Genomic DNA, 7,637 nt, shown 5'->3' with positions numbered 1-7,637 from the left:
GTAGGCCTATTAGAGCATATTTGTGGTAATTTTACAACATGTTGATGGGAACTGCACATTTTTGACGTTCGCTTACAACGATTTGCTTACTTTTTTAAACAGCAAAGTCTATTCTGCAAAGTAAAACTAATAAAAAATATTTTGTGTCTACAATAAGGCAAAACAACAAAAAAGTTTTATTATCAAAAGCGGTTCTACCTGTTTGTCATCTATCTGTATCCGGTGTCAAGGTTAAGATAAAAGATAACTTTCGACGATACTCCAACTTGTGACATTCAGATTAGTAAATCGACGCTGTAACACTTGCACCAATTGTTACAATAATTCATGCTTTCAAGTATTTATGAGTAATTGCACTGCTATTTTATTCCTTTTTTTGTCGGCACATTTGACGATCGATTGAGACGAACTAGAATGTCACAAAAGTTGTATATATATATATAGTAGATATATATATAGTAGATATATATATATATATATAGTAGATATATATATAGTAGATATAACGTTGTACGCATGTCATTTTTTTTTTGTAAGTGAGGCGAGATAAACTAGCATTCAATTAGATTTTGAAAACTTGCTTGACTTGACACTTTACCTTATATGGAATTTTTTACATAGTACGAAGCAAAAACTTTACATAATCTTTTTACGTTATCTGGAACTTACGTTATAGGAGGTACCCATTATAGGAGTGTCTACTGTATATGCAGTGCAATAAAGTTGGAAGCAATGCAATAATACCAGCAGTATTTGACATTCTCTGTGAGAACTTGACCGTCTCTTTTAATTTGAACAACTAAAAGTTATCTTTTTAAAATTAAATTAATTTGCCAGGTGAGAGCTGAACTTGGATAATTCATCTTTAATATGAAATACTGAATTGGATTAGAACAACATCCATTATTTGTAATTGAGTGGCCCTTATGAAAGTCATGTGAACAGGAAATGTTCTAGATAATGACTTACGATGAACAACTCGTACAGTACTATTAACATTCTAGAGACAAAACACTCTCACATTAGTAGAAAAAGATCAGAGAGATACAGAAGTTTAGTTGGCCGAGATTTATTTTTGTTGCCATCCGCTAATACACAGTGATTCATGTTCCAGGATATAGTGAAACAACAATTATTGTGAGATAACCATTAGACAAATAGGCAGAAAAACAAGCAGTAATTACTTTGTCAATGGTTTGCAGCCGATTCCAGTAAAAACATTTTGAGACGCATCGAACCGTTGATTACAAGGCGACTATTCAGGCATTATAACCTGCAAACACTGAAATTAAAGGATGAAGACCTAGGCCACAGCATCGATACAGATGTGCTTACTCGCTGGTAACGGACCTAAGTCATCGTGTGTGGGCAATCTCTCGAAGATAGATTATGTTGTTTGCTTATCTTATTGCAAACAGTAAGCTTGCTTTTTAAGAGTCATTCTTGCACAAACAATGGCTCTGTGATCTTGGCTGGACATGTTTGAGTCCAGTGGTAAAGAAACCTCAACGACTAGAGACATACCCAGTTGCAGAAAGCAATTTATGGTTGCATGTCACTCCTGTCACCACCAGAGGCCTTTTTGGGAATTGAACCCCCAACCTGTTGTTCATAGGTCGGTGCTTTAGACCACTAAACCACGGCTGCTCTCGTGTACAAACAAACAAAGCAAAAACTACAAGAAGTATTTTACAATAGCGAGAGGTCCACAAGTGGAATTCTGAACATAATGCTTGTATCCAACGCCTATTCTCTACATGTAGGGAATCAGAAAGCAGCCATAGATGCAGCCAAGGCAATTTTTGTAGTAGCCAGACATTTACTATTTGGGAGACTCATTGAGAAATTAGCTAAAGAATTACATGTAGCCCTGAGGAGTGGATAGCGGGTCTCAATCTATCGCTTCTATGACTTGTCATCTTTTTTGTAGCATTCCAACATTTTTATCCTTGAATGTGATGATTTAAAAGCAAATTTGTAATGGACGATATCAGCACCCTGTGCAAGAACCTGGTTTTCTCTGGCTTTACAAACTAGGCAACCTTGAAAGCAGCCATAAAGGGTACCAACAGTGCAGAAAACTCAAGGATGTTTACAACTAGGCGGAGTGAGCAATTTAGCAAATTGAGCTATCTCACCGAAAATAAACAAGTCCCAGATCTCACAAGGCTTACTGCTTGGTAATAATCTTTTTGTCCATGAACATCAAACTATCTTCAGTAGACAGTTACACAAGTTGAGATTATGTTATGGAGTTGTGCCCTCTCTTTGCTATCTCAGGATGAGTGGCGAAAGGAATCATTTTAGAAGGTCAAACTGCTGTACGTACTGTTACACCACTCTCTATAGGATAATTAATATAACATTAGGACATATATTTATTTGGATTGAATCATGGGCCTTCCAGTTAGGGTCCATGAATAAATCAAAGATGTCTTGTGGTCAACCAGCTGTCACAGTGGCTGTTTTTAAAACTACTAGATGTGGCTGGCTCTTAGCCAGATAAACTCCTCCGACTTCGTTATCTGCAATGTACTGGTTTTTTAGCATTAAAATGCAATTCAATGGCATCCCATGACCAAATTATTTAGTAATTTACATTTTTTATTGTTATCATCTTAGACATACTATGTTTTACACGTATATAAATAGCTTCACACAAAATAGTTTTTGCAAATAATTGCAGATAGGCCGTGCCTATTGGTGTACTATTTTCTTGGGTTCTTGCATCCAATTGCAGACTTTACTTCTAAACAACTAAAGTGCTGCCGAGGAGAAATGGTGAAGTATCAGTAAAATGCTGCCCCTGCTAGTGGCCAGTTTTTATTTTTGTCTCGCGGAAATTTAAAGTTTATATAGCAACAAACCATGTGTGCCCAGACACAGCTGGGAACTCATTCTTGTACCACCAGAAAAAAGCAGCTATGAAACGCTATGCTTTTGTACATGCCTGAGGCCTTGTGAGGATAGAGATGTACTGTTTGACATAAAGGTTTTTTTTAAATAAGGCCACTTAGGGTAGGTTGTAATATGTATTATATGCTTGTTATATTATGAGATAATGCCTAGATGCCATTTCCATAGCACAATCCTTCATAGAAGCATACAGAGAATGATCACGGTAAAATGTGTATTTTGTTGATGTTTTACGCCGACACTAAAGCAATAATATTTACTATTTTGTTGCTTGCTGAACTTATAAATTATACAACAGTTATTTTTTCAAATCAAGGTCATAAAATTTTTTTTACTATCATGCTCAAGCAGTCATTGACTAGATTCTGAAGATCACAGGCCGACTTTTTAGTAAAAGAACTTCAAAGTATTAACAACTATTTCTTAGAATGTTAGTCATATCATGTAGAATACCTTCCAAGGGAAGATGACTCAAAAGTTTAAATGGAAAAATGTAGAGGGGGGCCATTTTTGCTGTAGTTTTATTTTATATTTCCTATGCAATAGTAAAACAAACAATAGGATATTATGACAACACTGACTGTGGTTTTTTAATCTTCATTTAGGAGACAGCAAGCTTCGTTCAGAAGTGCATGTGCTACGGTCTGCTTCCTTGTAGAGAACTAGGAATGAGCCTAAAAGGTACAGCTAACATTCATACAGCGCTTCGCTTTACCTCACTAAATTGCTACCTTGCATCGACTAGTACATATGCTAACAACAACTAGCGTATGTGCTACAACAGCAAGTACATATGCTAACAACAACTAGTGTATGTGCTACAACAGTTAGTACATATGCTAATGACAACTAGTGTATGTGCTACAACAGTTAGTACATATGCTAACAACAACTAGTGTATGTGCTACAACAGCTAGTACATATGCTAACGACAACTAGTGTATGTGCTACAACAGTTAGTACATATGCTAATGATAACTAGTGTATGTGCTACAACAGCTAGTAAATATGCTAATGACAACTAGTGTATGTGCTACAACAGCTAGTACATATGCTAATGACAACTAGTGTATGTGCTACAACAGCTAGTGCATATGCTAATGACAACTAGTGTATGCGCTACAACAGCTAGTGCATATGCTAATGATAACTAGTGTATGTGCTACAACAGCTAGTACATATGCTAATGACAACTAGTGTATGTGCTACAACAGTTAGTACATATGCTAATGATAACTAGTTTATGTGCTACAACAGCTAGTACATATGCTAACAATAACTAGTGTATGTGCTACAACAGTTAGTACATATGCTAACAATAACTAGTGTATGTGCTACAACAGTTAGTACATATGCTAATGATAACTAGTGTATGTGCTACAACAGCTAGTACATATGCTAACGACAACTAGTGTATGTGCTACAACAGCTAGTACATATGCTAACGACAACTAGTGTATGTGCTGCAACAGCAAGTACATATGCTAATGACAACTAGTGTATGTGCTACAACAGTTAGTACATATGCTAATGATAACTAGTGTATGTGCTACAACAGTTAGTACATATGCTAATGACAACTAGTGTATGTGCTACAACAGTTAGTACATATGCTAACAATAACTAGGGTATGGGCTACAACAGTTAGTACATATGCTAATGATAACTAGTGTATGTGCTACAACAGTTAGTACATATGCTAATGATAACTAGTGTATGTGCTACAACAGCTAGTACATATGCTAACAATAACTAGTGTATGTGCTACAACAGTTAGTACATATGCTAATGATAACTAGTGTATGTGCTACAACAGCTAGTACATATGCTAATGACAACTAGTGTATGTGCTACAACAGCTAGTACATATGCTAACGACAACTAGTGTATGTGCTACAACAGTTAGTACATATGCTAACAACAACTAGTGTATGTGCTACAACAGTTAGTACATATGCTAATGATAACTAGTGTATGTGCTACAACAGTTAGTACATATGCTAACGATAACTAGTGTATGTGCTACAACAGTTAGTACATATGCTAACGACAACTAGTGTATGTGCTACAACAGCTAGTACATATGCTAACGACAACTAGTGTATGTGCTACAACAGTTAGTACATATGCTAACAACAACTAGTGTATGTGCTACAACAGTTAGAACATATGCTAATGATAACTAGTGTATGTGCTACAACAGCTAGTACATATGCTAACGACAACTAGTGCATATGCTACAACCGCTAGTACATATGCTAACGGCAACTAGTGTATGTGCTACAACAGTTAGTACATATGCTAACAACAACTAGTGTATGTGCTACAACAGTTAGTATATGTAGTAACAACAGCTGCTACATATGCATCTGCTAGTACCTAATGTCAACGTCAACGAGCAGCATGATATTATTTTGACATTGAGTTTACACTTTACAATGAGAAGTAAAGGTGTAAAACGTTTGTTAACGTAATTTTAATGCAAGGTTGGGGCTGCGGTGAGATCCGCAGCCCCAGAGATCTGCATCTCCATATAAATGCAAATCGACACTTTTATGATAATACCAGTTTTATACTGGTATTATCACAAAAATTATTACAGAGTTGCTGTTCTTCATTGGCGCTTGCACAAAATAAGTTTAATTGAAATTTAAATAATTATTAAAGATGAGGAGCTATTTCTTTTAAATTGCTGATTATGATAAAATAGTTTTTAATCAAATTGTTGATCTGCTACGAGACTTCTATGATGGTATTTTTACTGGTTCTCTTTATAATAGTCTATGGTCACAGTCTCAGGTAGCCTATGGTCACAGTCTCCGGTAGCCTATGGTCACAGTCTCCGGTAGCCTATGGTCACAGTCTCAGGTAGCCTATGGTCACAGTCCACAGTCTCAGGTAGCCTATGGTCACAGTCTCAGGTAGCCTATGGTCACAGTCTCAGGTAGCCTAGGTTACAGTCTCAGGTAGCCTACACTCTCAGGTAGCCTATGGTCACAGTCTCAGATAGCCTATGGTCACGGTCTCAGGTAGCCTATGGTCACAGTCTCAGATGCCTATGGTCACAGTCTCAGGTAGCCTATGGTCACAGTCTCAGGTAATAAGCTGATGTAATAGTCTTATAGGTCTAATCTTTTTTAGTTGAAGCAAGTTTTATGTTACAAAAAACAGCAGGTACTTTTGACCAAATAAGTTGTGCTTTGTCTATCCAACATTTATAAAAATCATCAGAATGAAGGCAAATGTATTGAGCAGATAGCGAGCATATAGCAAATACATCATTAAATAATAATATATATACATGTATATATGGGTGTGTGCGTGCGTGTATGCGTGCGTGTTACTGTTCAAACAGAAGCTATCCATAAAAACTTTGAATACGACGATACCAGTACCTCTCGACACTGGTACAACTTTTAAAATGGTATATCAGACTGTCTTGTCTGACCAAACGGTGAGAAATGTAGAGGCCATTCCTACTCGAGATAATACAATTGTTCACATGAAAAGTATTGACCTTCACTGCGGTTTACCAATTAAACCTTACGAAAAACTGGAAATAGAAGTTCGTGAAAACGCGAAAAAGCATTGTTTCATAGGGTTAATCAAATTCAAAAAGTTTCAAATAATACGTCATTTAGCATATGCATACGCTATACAGTATATGATGCCTTTGACCCATATGCCTTGCAAAGCTCAGTGGTAGAGCTCATGGATAAAATGCTTGCAGTTGCAATCTCAGTGAGTTCAAATTCATCAGAACGCGGAATTTTAGTTCGAAGATTTTAATAGTTATAACTGGATATACCGAAGGACAGACAACAAAGTTTGAGAAATATAAATATATATGTATATATATATTATATATATATATATATTGTATATATATATATACAAGAAGGCATTGCCGGGCATACTGCTAGTTAATCGTGATCCTCTTTTCTGTCTATAAAAATCAAACTATCTTCAGTGAACATGGAAAATGAGGTAATGCTAAAGAGTCGTGCCCTCCTCTTACTGATTTATAATGAGTAGCACAAGGAAACATTCAAAAAAGGCAAATCGATGTATTGTTGTATTTACCCTAAAGGGTAATTAATATAACATTAGGACATGTATTTATTTGGATTGAATCATGGGCCCTCCAGCTTGGCTCCATGAACAGGTTAGAAATGTCGTGTGGTCAACCAGCTGTTAAAATACATGTAGCTGTTTTTAAAACTTCTAAAGCTGGCTCCCAGTTGGATAAGCTCCTTCAACTTCCTTATTGCTTATCTGTTTTTCTAGCAATAAAATGTAATTCAAGAATACCGCATGACCAAATTATCTAGTAATTTACATTTTTCACTCTCAGTTTGTTTATTTTGAAAACTTTCGAGCATGCATCTGCTGCGGTCTATTGCCAGCGAGTTTATATACACCTACCACTGTAGGCATGCAAAATGCTAAGTTATCCTTGAAATAACAGGCGTTAGATTTTTCGGCAATGTTGAGAAATTTGTGGCTTCAGTTTTTATTAGCAACTATTAAAACTTTACAATATGTAGGTTATTCTTGGCTGGTAGATACTCTACATAAGGATGATGTTGCATAGTTTAGTTGTATGGAGTCGGAGCGCAAGAGTATGTGTGCCAGGTCTGTGACACGAGGAAATAATTCTATAACTTTAAAGTTTATGCAGGCCTTCTTTGGTGTACACATATGTAAATGTACACAGTAAA

The sequence above is a fragment of the Watersipora subatra genome, chromosome 4, assembly GCF_963576615.1.
Source record: "Watersipora subatra chromosome 4, tzWatSuba1.1, whole genome shotgun sequence".
NCBI classification, from domain to species: domain Eukaryota; kingdom Metazoa; phylum Bryozoa; class Gymnolaemata; order Cheilostomatida; family Watersiporidae; genus Watersipora; species Watersipora subatra.
The sequence above is the reverse complement of the archived record's forward strand: the minus strand, read 5'-3'. Positions refer to the sequence as shown.